The sequence below is a fragment of the Taudactylus pleione genome, unplaced genomic scaffold (assembly GCF_031769625.1).
Source record: "Taudactylus pleione unplaced genomic scaffold, aTauple2 ptg000225l, whole genome shotgun sequence".
NCBI lineage: Eukaryota > Metazoa > Chordata > Amphibia > Anura > Myobatrachidae > Taudactylus > Taudactylus pleione.
In genome coordinates this window covers 4,366,121-4,383,216 of record NW_028284627.1, presented here as the reverse complement: position 1 = coordinate 4,383,216, position 17,096 = coordinate 4,366,121, and the positions used below count along the sequence as shown (strand labels likewise).

The 17,096-nt window shown below is 44.4% G+C and overlaps 1 long non-coding RNA gene across 1 annotated transcript in view; it reads left to right on the top strand.

Annotated features, from left to right (window-relative positions):
* LOC148517221 (uncharacterized) overlaps window positions 1-17,096 on the top strand; it is a 567,443-nt gene that overhangs the window by 135,807 nt on the left and 414,540 nt on the right. Inside the window, exon 2 of the long non-coding RNA XR_015879310.1 lies at window positions 1,752-2,357. This is a non-coding gene — a long non-coding RNA (uncharacterized LOC148517221). The remainder of the gene's footprint in view (window positions 1-1,751; window positions 2,358-17,096) is intronic.

The following is a 17,096-nucleotide window of genomic DNA, read 5'->3' as shown; positions in this document are numbered from 1 at the left end:
CACCTAATGGCTGCCTGGTGGACAGAGCCCAGGTGCGAGCTAATGAAACAGACCAGTCAAGCTTCCAGAGGAGACAGTCCAAGTGGGACTGTGGTAGCTACAGAGTCCAGTGTGCCTGAAGGGCAGTGTCCAGACCTGCAGTCAGACTGGGAGGACCGCAAAACTCTGACTGTATTCGTGTGTTGCAAAAATCTCAAAAAAACTTTTTACACGTTGTCATTATGGGGTATTGTGTGTTGAATTTTGAGGATAAAAATGAATTTATTCAATTTTGGTATAAGGCTGCAACATAACAAAATGTGGAAAAAATGAAGCGTTGTGAATACTTTCCGGATGCATTACTTTTATATACTGTGTGTGTGTGTGTGTATATATATATATATATACATATATATATATATATATATATAGTGACACAGTTAGGTTAGGGGGTCCCTCTCCTGGGTAGAGGACTCCTTCCTTACACACACACAGCAGCAGCAGGGAAGCAGCACACCAGTCTGGATGCAAGTACAAGCTGGTCGGCGCCAGTCTTTATTGTACAATGTCAGAAATAACACAAAGAAAACATAAACGTAAATCCTAGCCCTGTCGGGGCACTAACTTCACAGGTAGTTCCCTCACTACCAGAACCTGGCAGGGCCTAATGCCCTCGCCAGCAACAAAGCACAGCACAGTACTCACAGATAGGTTTTCCAAGTGTCTCTGAGCAAACTCCCTGTCTGCTCTCCCAGGTGAGACAATCAGCCCTCAACACACTAGGTATTGGCCACTCTCAGGTGGGAACCCAATCAAGTCTGTTACCAGGCTGAGAGAACCAAAACCTGGAGTGGCCGTGGGTGGAGCCCTCCCTCTCCTCACCCACAACCCCCAGGTCCCAAACCGGCTTTTCAAAAAACCGAAACTCAAGCCTGCTACACTGCAGACTTTCTCCTGGGGATTTTAAACACATAGGACAGGAATCTGGGATAAATGTCCCTGCCACAGACCACTTTACCAGTGATCCTATCACTATATATATATATATATATATATATATATATGTATGCAGTATCACCAGAGATGGCACTGGTGAGCAGCTGATTGTGTGGGGCAGGACAGATCCGCCCACACAGAGTAGAAAAGCATTGTGGGTAGATGCCTAATTGCTGCCTTGTGGAGAGACCTCAGGTGTGGGCTGATGAGAAGGCAGACCAGTCAGGCTGCTGCTGGAAACAGTCTGTGTGGGACTGTAGCAGCCAGAGAGCCCAGTGAAGCTAAGCGAGCCATTGGGGGCCAGGAGGCCTGTGTCTGGACCTTGCAGGAGGCAAGGGGGGACCATAAACCTCTCAGACTGTGTGACATTAAAGCAGTGGGGCTGCAGGCTGAGGAAGCCATGACCTACTGTATACCTGGAGGATACAGGGAAGGCACAGAGACTGTGAGAGACTTTATTGGCAGGTTAGCTGCACCCTTATAGAGAGGGTTCAAGAAGTGAGTTAGACACCCTAAATAGGGGCTAGGTTGTTTATTATTTTCTGTTTGTTTCCTGACTTTCCATGCTGGAAAGTAAAGCATCATTTATTTACTTAAAAGCTGTGTGTGGACCCTCATTAAGCACCGAAACACTGCACCAATCCACCCTCTGCGAGCCTATTACCCCCAAGATATCACAATAAATATATATAAATTGTGTATATATATATATATGTATATTTATTTATTTGTCAGTGTACTAAAAATAATGTTTTTCTCTTTTGTTTCATTTTCAGCAATCTTGAAACAATGAAAATTTATGGAATATATTCAGTAAACCAAATAACTAGCATAGCTGCTGGGATTTATTTTCTGATCGGATAAAGACAAGGCAATAGCCAGGTGCAGTCGTTTCTCTACTCCGAAATCCTCATAACATGACAGTCCCATGAACACTCTCAGCCTCCTAATATCCAAAGAAGTGTTTAGCAACTGATGGTCTGCCACTCGCTGAGACACAAATATACTCACATCCGTATGGAGTGTAATACACAGCAGTATTACAGAAGAATTCTTATTTATATACCAGCTCTGAGTTATGGCCTGAGAGTGTAACGGGAGCAGATGGATGTATGATGTGGCTTCTACATCTGCAAATCATGTGTATGATGTCTCTAAAGACCAATTAATAGAATGAAAGGACAGTACTAAAATCTGACCTGGAAAGTTCTACCAATATAATGACTTTGTTGACTTGTGAATCTCATGTGAGATAACAGGACATTGGCAATAGGATGTGAAGGAAGATCTACTTTTCTTACTGAGCGTCCCACAACTTTACAGACCTCCACTACAGAGTTATTTGTGTCAATGGGACAGCTGAATAAATCGCACCAGCTCAGGTAGGAATAGTGCACATGTACAATGTTGTATTGTTCCCATATGTATACCTAGATAACATCTATTCTCCCAAGTCCAGTAAGATGGCATTTTTACAGTAATGGTCAAGTAGATTTCATGGAGTTATTTATATTTTAAACAGAAAATGCTCATTGTTAGTAGAAAGCAGGTTTGGCTGTACATGACATTGTTGCTTTTGGACAGATAACAAATTTCCAAAGTTGTCTGAATGGTTCCATATGTATACCACAAGCTGTGATGTGGCTATTGCATATTTTTGTATTGATGGTGATGTTGATGATTATAAAAGAGAGTTAAAGTAATAGAGTAGTAAAATATGTAAAGTCCCCTTCATTCTTATTCCGTGATTGCTGTCACATAAGTTATTCCTCTTATACATGGTTGCAGGGCTATTAGTTCATACCAGGAGCCTGGAGACTAGATAGTTGTTGATGCCCCTGTAATCACATGCCCACTCCTCTTCACTCAGACACGCACTCCCCCTACCCCACATTCACTGCCAACACCCCAGCAGCACCCAGACACCCCCCCCCCTCCTACCTTCACTGCTAAACCCCAGCAGGGCCCAGACTTACACTCACCTCCCCCCGCATTAAATGCCAGCATTCCAGGAGCGCCCAGACACACTTTCCCCCCTGCATTCACTGCCAACACCCCAGCAGCACCCAGACACGCAAGTGTTTATTACCCATCCTTGTGTCAAATTGAATGTTACCTGCAGTATTCCAAAATGTTAATGATCTATAAAATACGATACCGTTCAAAGGAAGCGCTCATCGTGCCTGATTCAATTCCATGCAAATAGATATCCTGATTTTTAGCAGACTGTGCATGCGTGGGGGCGTTCGTACGCAACTTACGGGTGATTCGGATTTATACGGGCCTCAATTGGATCTCCACTTACAACTGGGTAGTGTTACTTGGCCTCTGCAGTGCTTTTGCAGGTAGGATAAGTATGCTGTGGGAGTGCTGACGAAATTGTGGGCTATTCAGAGGGAGCACCTGCAGCGATCTGAACACTTTCAGTATTATCTCCTGAACCAAGGATTAGGGGTGGTGCTAATACAACTGATGTTGATGCTTTCGCCAGTGGAAGATGGGGTGGTGTGGTCGACTCTGAAAACAGGGTGAAATCCACATTTGTTCCCGACTGTGAGAAGCCGTCCGCTTTACGTGCAACTCTGAAGCAGGCTCATTAAGTACATAATACATTATGCTGCAGGGAGGTTGTATAAGACACTACAAAGTGCAAGGTTTTGTTCATGTCTTTACTGGTGATGTTTTTTAATGTCCTTGTTTATGAAGGTTAAAGGAAAACTAATGTTTAACAAGTCCAGCTATTCAGCCTTATTTTAAATATCTCACACACACACACACACACACACACACACACACACACACACACACACACACACACACACACACACACATATATAGGGATGAATTTAATTAGGTGCGAGTTTGTGAATGCAGACATCACAGAATGCGTGCACCCGAGAAATGCGAGATCCAATTAGAAATGCCATTTTGCGGGTACTCGCAGCGAGGGTGTGCTACTTTTCTATAAGAAGTGACCTGGGAGAAGGGCATTAAAAAATTGGGGAAACCTTCCTAGACCACAAAATGCTGGCAACTGAGATAGCAGGACCAGATAGGTATGTAGAAGGCTGCTAGTGGTCATAAGGAAAGTACTGGAGGTTTTTAAAAGGTGTCAAATGCCTGATGTTTTAACTATTTTATTAATGTGGAAACTGATAGCCAGCAACTGTTTTACTGCAAATGGAAGTCTTTCCAGCATTTTGTGGTTCAAAAAATATCTCTATAGTAATTTTTAAGTGTTTTATACAAGTTGGTATATACCTGTCCCACATCTTTTATAACTCCACATACCTGTCCCACATCATTTACACCTCCACATACCTGTCCCACATAATTTACACCTCCACGTACCTGTCCCCCATCATTTACACCTCCACATACCTGTCCCACATCTTTTACACCTCCACATACCTGTCCCCCATCATTTACACCTCCACATACCTGTCCCACATCTTTTACACCTCCACATACATGTCCCACATCTTTTATAACTCCACATACCTGTCCCACATCATTTACACCTCCACATACCTGTCCCACATAATTTACACCTCCACATACCTGTCCCACATCATTTACACCTCCACATACCTGTTCCACATCATTTACACCTCCACATACCTGTTCCACATCATTTACACCTCCGCATACCTGTCCCACATAATTTACACCTCCACGTACCTGTCCCCCATCATTTACACCTCCACATACCTGTCCCACATCTTTTACACCTCCACATACATGTCCCACATAATTTATACCTCCACATGCCTGTCCCACATCATTTACACCTCCACATACCTGTTCTATATCATTTATACCTCCACATACCTGTCCTATATTATTTACACCTCCACATACCTGTTACACATCATTTATACCTCCACATACCTGTCCTATATTATTTACACCTCCCCATACCTGTCCCACGTCATTTACACATCCATATGCCTGTCCCACATCATTTACACCTCCATATACATGCCCCACATCACTTGCACCTCCACAAACATGTCACACATCATTTACACCTGCACATGCCTGTCCCACATCATTTACACCTCCCCATATCTGTCCCACTTCATTTACACATCCACATACCTGTCCCACATCGTTTACACCTCCACATACCTGTCCTATATTATTTACACCTCCACATACCTGTTCCCATTTATCTACACCTCCACATACCTGTCCCACATCATTTACACCTCCACATACCTGTTCCCATTTATCTACACCTCCACATACCTGTCCCACATCATTTACACCTCCATATACCTGTCCCACATCATTTACACCTCCCCATACCTGTCCCCAATTATCTACACCTCCACATACCTGTCCCACATCATTTACACCTTGACATACCTGTCCTATATTATTTACACCTCCCCATACCTGTCCCCAATTATCTACACCTCCACATACCTGTCCCACATCATTTACACCTCCCCATACCTGCCCCCAATTATCTACACCTCCACATACCTGTCCCACATCATTTACACCTCCATATACATGCCCCACATCACTTGCACCTGCACAAACATGTCACACATCATTTACACCTGCACATGCCTGTCCCACATCATTTACACCTCCCCATATCTGTCCCACATCATTTACACATCCACATACCTGTCCCACATCGTTTACACCTCCACATACCTGTCCTATATTATTTACACCTCCACATACCTGTTCCCACTTATCTACACCTCCACATACCTGTCCCACATCATTTACACCTCCACATACCTGTCCCACATCATTTACACCTCCATATACCTGTCCCACATCATTTACACCTCCCCATACCTGTCCCCAAATATCTACACCTCCACATACCTGTCCCACATCATTTACACCTCCACATACCTGTCCCACATCATTTACACCTCCACATACCTGTCCCACATCATTTACACCTCCACATACCTGTCCCCAATTATCTACACCTCCACATACCTGTCCCACATCATTTACACCTCCATATACCTGTCCCACATCATTTACACCTCCCCATACCTGTCCCCAATTATCTACACCATCATACCTGTCCCACATCATTTACACCTCCCCATACCTGCCCCCAATTATCTATACCTCCACATACCTGTCCCACATCATTTACACCTCCACATACCTGTCCTACATCATTTACACCTCCCCATACCTGTCCCACATAATTTACACCTCCACATACCTGTCCCACATCATTTACACCTCCACATACCTGTCCCACCTCTTTTACACCTCCCCCTACCTGTCCCACATCATTTACACACATAATTGAGCTTTTTAGGGGACTTCACCTGAAAACTGACATTTATTATGCTATTTAAACTACTCCAAGCGATTATTGATTGGGAGGGGGGGGGTGTACCAATTGTTCTGCACTATGTCCTGTGTACCTTTTAAGATAAAGATTTTCCCCACCATTTTACCTGTTCTGGGGGTGCGCACCAAGAAAATGCAAATTTGCTTGGAAAATACATTGCGAGTTTGGAAATGAATTGCAGATGCTATTCACAGTGCGAGGTTACTACCGTATGAAAATGGATTGCAGGACCCAACTCAGTGGCAAACGCAGAATTTTGAAAGGGGGGTTTCCAAATACTGAATACAGAGCCCCCCACCTCCTCTACCCACTGAGCTACCCCCTATATTAATTACACACACATATATATATATATATATATATATATATATACACACTATAGACTTGCCAAATATCGTCAGTATATCCCGAAAGATCATAGTATACTGTACATCCCATCAGATAAATATGCCACACGGCACAAAATACTAATACACAATCGACCAGATATAATACTACAACCCGTAGCCCATCTCAATCCCAAAAAGCTATTAGTATACGACACTCCCACAATACAATACTACACTCCCTAACCTACCTTCCCTACCAAATAAAATAGGTATACACACACCCTGGTATATTACATCCTTAAGCCTATCTCAATTCACAGATAATATATAAATATACACCCCCAGATACATTCTGTACCTCTCATCCCCCCTTCCCATCCCTGATGCATAACTATACACCCCAGATACATTTACCTCACCCCCTTTAAACATAACTATACCCCCCCATACATTACTCCCCTCAACCCCCAGACAATATGTTTACCCCCCATACATTACACCCCTCAACCCACCTCTCCCTCCAGGTTATATAAGTATATACCCCCACCTCACCCACTTAACATGAATAAGTACTGTACATCACCCTTACCTGTGATTGCAGCATTATGTGTCCCTCACACCGGCTGCTGCCTGCATGGGACCTATCAAACCCTATCAAAGCAAGAGGGGGCGGGGCCTCATAGCGGGGGGTAGACTCTGGGAGAAGCAGGTAGACAGACAGGCCAGGCAGAGCAGGAGATAGAGGAGGGGGCGGGGAGAGGGACTTAACTCATCCCCTGCAGGGGAGAAAGAAGAACAGGTGGCCTAGCACAGACGCAATGTCACAGCTTGTTAATGGAGCAGTGCTGAAGCCTTTGCTCTGCCCTCCTATGAGAAGGGTGCCAGCAGCTGCCTGCAATGCATGCCGCTAGTCACGGTAACAGGGCGCCGCTGATCCTAACAGAAAACTGCTCTGTACTTACAGGCAGACATCTGTCTGTAGCAGTTCCCAGGCAGGATCATCTGCACTCTGCGGGGCCCCCTCTGAGCCCGGGTCCGATACATAAGTTACGGTTGTACCCCCCTGATGGCGGCAGTGACGCAGACAACACACACACACTGACAGACACTCACAAAGACTACACACACACACTGACAGACACTCACAAAGACAACACACACACACTGACAGACACTCACAAAGACTACACACACACACTGACAGACACTCACAAAGACTACACACACACATACAGAACACCCCCCCCCCCGCACCCTCTCACCTGCGGCTCCAAGATAGAGCGCCGGGAATAGAGAGCCTCTCAGCCGCCTCTCACAATGCCCCATCGGAACTGCCAGGGAGGAGCTGCGCGCTGCCGCTACAGCTCCCCCTACATTCAGCCAGCAGCACAGCCCCAGCCAGTTGTATGTTAGCTGAACTCCGGCTGCTCCTTCTCTTTAGAAAAAAAAATATATCAGCTGCGCGGCGATGGAGCGGCGGCCAGGGGGGGTTTCTAGGTACTCGGAAACCCCTCCTGCGTGCGTGTATGCAACTTGCACCTAATTGAATTGACCCCATAGTGTTACTCTTTGTTTTGCAGTTGTTGTGAATTTACAGTCAGGTCCATAAATATTGGGACATTGACAGAATTTTCAGATTTTGGCCTCTATTCACCACCACAATGGTTTTGAAATGAAACAAACAAGATGTGCTTTAACTGCAGACTTTCAGATTTAATTTGAGGGTAATTACATCCAAATCGGGTGAACGGTGTAGGAATTACAACAGTTTCAATATGTGCCTCCCACTTTTTAAGGGGCCAAAAGTAATGGGACTATCAACTCAAAAGCTATTTCATGGACAGGTGTGGGCTATTCCCTCCTTATTTCATTATCAATTAAGCAGGTAAAAGGTCTGGAGTTGATTCTAGGTGTGACATTTGCATTTGGAATCAGTTGCTGTCGACTCTCAATATGAGATCCAAAGAGCTGTCACTATCAGTGAAGCAAGCCATCATTAGGCTGAAAAATCAAAACAAACCCATCAGAGAGATAGCAAAAACATTAGGTGTGGCCAAATCAACTGTTTGGAACATTCTTAAAAAGAAAGAACGCACCGGAGAGCTCAGCAACACCAAAAGACCCGGAAGAACACAGAAAACAACTGTGGTGGATGACAAAAGAATTAATTCCCTGGTGAAGAAAAACCCCTTCACAACAGTTGGCCAAATCAAGAACACTCTCCAGGAGGTAGATGTATATGTGTCAAAGTCAACAATCAAGAGAAGACTTCACAAGAGTGAATATAGAGGGTTCACCACAAGATGCAAACCATTGGTGAGCCACAAAAAACAGGAAGACCCGATTAGAGTTTGCCAAACAACATCTAAAAAAGCCATTACAGTTCTGGAACAACATCCTATGGACAGATGAGACAAAGATCAACTTGTACCAGAGTGATGGGAAGAGAAGAGTATGGAGAAGGAAAGGAACTGCTCATGATCCAAAACATACCACCTCATCAGTGAAGCATGGTGGTGGTAGTGTCATGGCATGGGCATGTATGGCTGCCAATGGAACTGGTTCCCTTGTATCTATTGATGATGTGACTGCTGACAAAAGCAGCAGAATGAATTCTGAAGTGTTTCGGGCAATATTATATGCTCATATTCAGTCAAATGCTTCAGAACTCATTGGACGGCGCTTCACAGTGCAGATGGACAATGACCCGAAGCATACTGCAAAAGCAACCAAAGAGTTTTTTAAGGCTAAAAAGTGGAATGTTATGCAATGGCCAAGTCAATCCCCTGACCTGAATCCGATTGAGCATGCATTTCACTTGATGAAGACAAAACTGAAGGGAAAATGCCCCAAGAACAAGCAGGAACTGAAGACATTTGCAGTAGAGGCCTGGCAGAGCATCACCAGGGATGAAACCCAGCGTCTGGTGATGTCTATGCGTTCCAGACTTCAGGCTGTAATTGCCTTCAAAGGATTTGCAACAAAGTATTAAAAAGTGAAAGTTAGATTTAGGATTGATTAGTTTGTCCCATTACTTTTGGCCCCTTAAAAAGTGGGAGGCACATATAGAAACCGTTGTAATTCCTACACCGTTCACCTGATTTGATTTAAATCTGAAAGTCTGCAGTTAAATCACATCTTGTTTGTTTCATTTCAAAGCCATTGTGGTGGTGAATAGAGGCCAAAATATGAAAATTCTGTCAATGTCCCAATATTTATGGACCTGACTGTACCTTACTGAAAGCAAGTTACGTATTGTAACCGTGTCTGCTTTTACAACTGTGCTTTAGTTTACCATCATGGTTAAAGTTCTAAAGCTGGTATGCTTACATTGCTTAACGTAGCATTACTACCATGTCAGCATGCTGAGGTTGACATTCCACTATCCAACTTTGTGCTTGTTTACATTCTGCATATTGGTAAGCCACCACCCATTAGATTGATATATTCATACCTATTGCCTTCACAACACTGCCCAACTAATCAGAATTAAGTGGGACTGCCCCAATTCATATCAACAGCCCCATCATCCATACAGCCTTGACTTTTGTTCTAGTTATCAGGACATTTGCGGGGTGTGTATACCAATTAGGACATAGGCCCTGATTCAGAGCCGGATGCTCTGACAGAGCGCTTGCTCTGAATCAGGGAGTCTTTTTTTTTTTTTTGTGAAGCGGCCTCCTGGCCGCTCGCATTGCTGTGGGTAGCCACCCACAGCTAATGCGAGCGGCCAGGATGATGGTCGCGATGGTCAAGACCATCGCGACCATCGGGCTTGCGATGAGATCCTTGTGGTAGGGTCTCGTGGCCGCAAGCCCCAGAGAGCTTTCGGCTCTAACAGAGCTGAAAGCTCTCCCACTGACATCACTTGTGATGTCAGTGGGACCGACCCCAGACGGTAGGCATTCTCATGGGAATGCCTCCGTCTGGGCAGCCACCCCCCCAGCCCGCCCACCAAAGGGGGCGTGTTGTCACTCAACATCGACAGCACGCCCCTTTGGTGCGAGACCCGGAGCAACTGATTGCCCGTCGCTATCCGGGTCTCACACATGCGCACGACGGAGCCGGCTCCACCAGCGCTTGCGACCGGGTCTGAAACGGGCCCATAATTCAGAAGTTCTAAGGTGCCCCAACACCATTCCTCTAAAAACAGCCCCATATTGCCACAAGCACACACATTATGCTAATAATGGTTAGGGTTTGCCCTCCTTAAGAAGCAAGGCTTGTATAGTATTTTGGCCAGAAATTTTTAGTTAGTCTGCAATAATTAATTGGATTATATGACTCTGTTAGAAGGGATTTTACCTTATTTTTATAATATCATAATTAGAGGTGTGTGGTTCATTAGATGGACAATAAAAAGGTCGACTGTATAGATCAAGTCTGTATGGTCAACAGTCAGCAGGTGACAGGGACATAATGTCAACACACAAAAGGTCGACACGGAGACATGTACAACAAGTCAAAAGGTCAAAACATTTTTATTTTTTTTTCCAACCCTAACTGTCGCTTGAACCTATCCGTCGAGGTAAGGGTTTTGTTTTTTTAAATCTGTTCCCTACATTCTGACACCCCTGAGATAGTTTATGTCCAACCTCTCTACAACCTTAAGCTGGGTACACACTAAGTAATGTGTGTACACGGCGATCCGACGAGCCGACATTTTGGGCGGCCGGTACAAATCAGACGATCCAGTGCCCGACCGCCTGATATGATGGTTCCTGCGGCATCCAACTGCATGGGGTTGTCAGCCTCATCGTCAGGTTGAGCTGCTTGCAGGGCCGCCTTGAGGATACGGCCGACGACCCCACGGGAGCGTGCATTGCCCGACATAGTGGGTACACACTGCACAATTTGAACGATTTGTCATTACGATCCGTTGGAATAAGGCAATGCGTTCAAAATATCTCCAAGTGTGTACCCAGCTTTACTTCATGATCTTACCTCACACGCCGCCTTATTTTTGCCTTTTTATTTTTAGTTTTTCCCTTAATTGTTGTTTGCGTCATCATTGTCTATCACAGTACACCATGTCCTAGGTTCTACCTCTATTGTAATCTTCTGATCTGCCGTTTGATGTCTATTCTTGTATCAACTTTTAAGTTTAGTTTCTGTATACCGCACTTTAACCCTTCTCTATGATGTCAGTTTGTAGACTGTTTCTTCACCTTGCCACCTCTTGTCACCACTTAACCCCAGATACTAATCACTTCCTCACTGAAGCCTGCAAATAAGTACAATACATGTACCGTTGAAGGGCCGTAACTAGGGTAGTGCGGCCGGTGCCATCACAGAGGGCACCACAGGTCAGGGGACGCTGTTTGGGCCTGTCAAATTTCTGTTTGTTATCATTCTTGCTTGTAGCTTCCTCTTATTTCATCCCCAGCATCTCCTGGCCTCTCCTATCTCTTCCCTGGCCCTTCCCCTTGAAGCCATGGCCCTTTTTTGGGTGCATTATGTCCCTTTGAAAAATGAGGGGGCGCCAATGCTCTTTCTGGCACAGGGTACCAAAAAAGTCTAGTTACGGCTCTGTACCGTTGCCTCCTCTTCTGGGAAAATTTACCAGTCTGTCTATTATGCTTTAACCACAGAGAATAGAAAGGTTGAGAACTTAGCGATAAAGTAGACAATTATGTAATGATCACCAGTTCAGAAATATGGGTAACGTCCAAAAATCAATTTTACTCAAATAGGGCGTGCTTCAACTCTTAGGGGAAATTTAATGTTGGAGATAGGTAATGTAAATTTTTTTCTGCCTGGAACCAGACATGATCATGTTTCAAATTTGGCTACTCACGTGGATGTCCACATCCGATGTAACCTGGCCGCCCATCTCTCAGCTTGATGGCCCAAATTGCCTGCGGCTGGGTAGCAGCCTTTTTGTATGATTGGAAGCACACACAGGCCATTACTAGGTATTCACATCACATTATTATTCCTGATAATAATCTTTTTAATAGAATCATTGTCTGGCATCACTGTCATTTTGAGCCAGACACACAGCCATAGATAATTAGTATGCTAACAAGGCTGTTTAGCATGGTAATTGATCCAGATAATATGTTAAACAGCCTGGTCAGCATGCTAATCCAGGCCACTTTAATTCGCCCTGCTCCAAGTCACTACTCTACACCCGATGGTACTCTGGTGGGGACCACTGTGCTGGCACGGCAGGGGCAGAGTGGAATTGTACATAACAAAACAGAGATGTGACAGGGCCACTTTAAGAAGAGAGCTCAGTTTATATTGATATATATGAAGAAATAACCCACGTAGGGTTTTTTGTTGCCGGCAGCAGCTCACAATCCCCAAAGTCAATGATTTAATTATAGCTCTATGCCTAATTTCACTGTAGTTTGTGAATGAAAATCTGCTGTGTTCAATCACCTCCTCTGACACTAGACAAGGTTATTGAGGTGAGAAGACGCCTGCAAAGAACAGCAAGGTATCCAGTATCTCAGGTTACAAGAGGAAGATCTGCCGATAGAGACTTCCTGAATGGCATCCTGTGGAATGTGGAAAACAAAAAGGTTAAATCAGGTAAAAAAAAAAAAAGTGTTAGTAGCTTCAGGGTGAACACGAGGCAACCAAGAGCGAATGTGAGTGTTTTATGTAGCCCACCATGTGACTCTTTCCCCTTCTCTGACATATGTCATGTAGTGGTTAATGGGGCAGAAAATCAGTGTTCCTTAAAGTACTCCCTCTGTAATCAACATCCTTTGAGAGATTAAGTTACCCTTTTTATATGCATTCCCACGGAGGCTGCCAGAAAAAGAGACATTGAATGCACTGGAACAGATTCCTAGGAATTAGCTCCTGTATGGACGGACTCCACCCCTGGACAGCCTGAAATCACAAAGCCTCAGATGTCCATTGGGAAGCAGGTATGCATTACATGGCCCATTCATTCAGTATAATAGGAAATTATAATGCTAAAAATTCCTATTAAATATAATACAAGCATTTAAGAATAGGGAGTTTCTTCCATGTGCAACATATACTGCAATATATATAATGCACATATGAATGGTGCGTCATTTGCACTTATTATCAAAAGTTAAAGCCTGTCCCATAAAGATACTTACCTGGGATCCTGAGCATCACCTAACACTAATACACGCAATAAGTGAGGAACATGTTTAATTGAAATCCTACGCTATACTAGAAATTTTATAATATTTCGTGTAACATTTCATTTTTGGTTTTGGGGAGGGACTGTCCCTTAACCCTGCCCCACAAACAGTGACATTTAAAAAGAGAGATTAAAGATCAGGAGTTTTCCATAATTAGGTGTCCCATGACTAAAATATAATAAAGTACGTTTATGTATGACTCTATACGGCCTTTGGCATTCCACTCTTCATCAACTTGTTTTGCAGTGCTCCACACAGTAACTTACAGAGCTCCTCACAGTGCATTACATCTTGATGTGGCGTGCCAGACGTCATTATGTCAGGGGCGGGGCCGCCAGTGCAGCACAGGCCCCGCCCCTGAGGAGGCTCCAATTGGCTCTTTCAGACTGCAGGGTGACTGCCTGGTGCATCCAAAGGATGTTCTGGGCAGCACTGCAGCAGTGTTCCTGGCAACAGGGTGCTGTTCCAAGCACCCTGCTAGCCAGAAGCAAGGGCCATGGGTCACTGACCGCGCCACCCATAGAGCCCTGCGCAACGGCACCGCTTGTTGACTCCTAGTTACAGCCCTGTCATTGGCAGCTACAGTTACACCAGTGCCATGCTAGGTGCAAGCGATCCATCAGAAACATTCTTCTCTTTCATTTACAACATAAACAACAATTAGCTGCACTGGTATAGCCTGATTAAAAGACCATTATAGTACAAAAACATATTTAAAAATCATAAGTAAAAAAAACAAACAATAAAACACTCACATATATTAAGATCCACTTATAATACTAGTGTTATTAATACAACTAGCACAATGTAACTATTTCATGGGAATGAAACAATAGAACAATAGAACAGTAAAGAAACTTCCATTGGTAAATACAAAAATCATGTATCTCTGCTCCAGCCTATGTTAGTGTGTAAACTGTAAGCAACCAGGAAAAGTTCATAAGAGATGTAGCATTGTATTAACGTTGGCAGCCAAAGTCTATACGGGATGTAGTCAGGAAGCCGACGGTCGAAATGCCGACTGGCGGCTTCCCGACTGTGCAATCCTGACAGGGGACTAATGATAGGCGTCGAAATCCCGACGCCTATCATTATCCCTATGCCGGTAGCCCGACGCCAGGCACACCGAATGAAGGTAAGCCGGGAGGTGGGACGTGGACAGCTGCGAGGAGGAGGGTTAAGTTAGGGGCTCCCGGGGGGGGAAACTTAGTGTTAGGCACCCGCCCAGGAGGGTTAGGGTTAAGCTAGGGGAAGGGATGGTTAGAGTTAGGCACCCCCGGGCGGAGATTAGGGTTAGGCAACCCCCGGGAGACTTAGGTTTACGCTGCGAGGAAGGGGGGTTTAGATTTAGGCACTTGCAGGGGGTTAGGGTTAGGCACTTGGGGGGGAAGTTAGGGTTAGACACCCCTAAGGGAGGGTTAGGGGGGGAGGGTTAGTAATCGTAAAAAAAACTTGCCAGTCGGGATCTTCTGTTGCCGGTCTTCCGGCATCGGAATTTGAACATGTGTCCGGTGGTGTTTCATACCGATCCCGTCTATACATAGGCCAGCAGGGAGTCAGGGGGGTGAGGAGGTCTCACTCGCTGCTCAGCGGGTCCTTCTCCCGGAAATGTGGTGCGCAGCTGAGGCAGCTCATTGCTTCTCTTCTTGGTGACTGCACACCACAGACAGAGCGGATGTGTGCGTGCAGTGTGACGTCATTGCGTAAGCTGTGCGCGTAAACTGCCGATCTACATGCTCTCTAGCTCCTGATGCTCAGGGGCGGACAATGCCAGGCAATAAAATCAGTTCCTTACCAGGCGGCCGCGGACATAAATTACATTTAGGCGGAACAGCGATCTTGCTAATGGGTGGGTTGGCAGCCTCAGCCTGCCTGTCACAGGCACAGCAAAGCAGCGAGTGCAGCTGTAAAGGTGCCCAGAAGCAAGCGCCTTCCCTGCCCAGCGTCCCCCCTGCCATGCTTACACCGCGGGCTGCATTGCACTGGCCCTGTGCTTACATTATGGTCAGTAATAGCAGGAATAGGCGCAATTCTGGCAAGCTAGTCCAAAGATTATAAGGCAGCAAAACCAACATGGTGTTTCCTTTACATTGTTGCCGCTTTAAATCTGCAGCCTGGCATGCAGAATTTATGCCCATGTTTGCAACTCGCAGGCTATTACATATGGGCAAAAAAAATTTTTATGGCAAATTCGCAAATGTTTTCTGAATATTAAACCACCTTGCTTGTAAGCTTAGATTTGTAAATGTGATGATGTTCAACCAGAAGATATTATCTGTGAAAAATGAAGTTAATGGGGGTTTTTAAATTCAGACAAACACAGAAATTTCTTGAAATTCATGAAAATAAAACAAAATAAAGACAAAGCTTTATGTCATCTATTAAAAACAGACACATTCATTAAAACGACAAATCTGCTACAGAAGTTCACACTGATAATTAAAATGCTGTCCAATTTAAAAAAAAAAAAAAAAAACTATTTTGGGCTTATTTCCCTACCCCCCCCCAGAAAAAATAAAATCCTTCTAAAAGTCACCTCTTATCCAAAACATAGTAAACAGAGCAGTTTACAAAAGGAAGGAAGACACATTAATTGAACATATGTGCTGCAAATCCATGAAAAGCGAATTGTCCTTAATTTATTCCAGACTACATTTTGTATATAATATAAGGATAACTTTCATGCTGCCTTTAGGAGGGGTACAGCATATACAGCATGAGAACAAAATATAACCCAGACAAAACAAAACAATAACATATAAACAGGTATTAAGGGCCTATAGAAATATCAGCACTGAAACACGCTGCGCTACGTGTGCGATTTGGCCGTGGTGCACTATGGTTTTGTCACAGTCACTGGATGTAGCTTTTGTGTCGCACATTACAAAAAAAAAAAAAAAAGTTCTTGTACACAGAGAAGCTGCACTTGCTCAGCTATATTTTTAGTCCTCAATGCATAGGAGGTCAGCATGGACTTACTGTATTGCATGTGCGCACTGTTCATATATGAACGAGTCCCTAGACCACCACAGCCTTCAGTTCAAGTTTGCAGAAGTGTCATGTGCGGCCATGTTTTATTTTACTTTATTATGAAACTTTCTGAAGTTGAGGTGTTGGCCATAACAACCAATGAGATTGTAGCTATCATTTTATAGAATGTACTAGGTAAATGATAGCAATAATCTGAATGGTTGCTATGGCAAAACATTCACTTGTCCTCTGTAGAACGGTTGATCTCCCCCATAAACTCTAGTAGAGCAAATGATTGCAAGGAATGATGAGTAATAATTTCTTGCCACTACCTAGCCATCACAC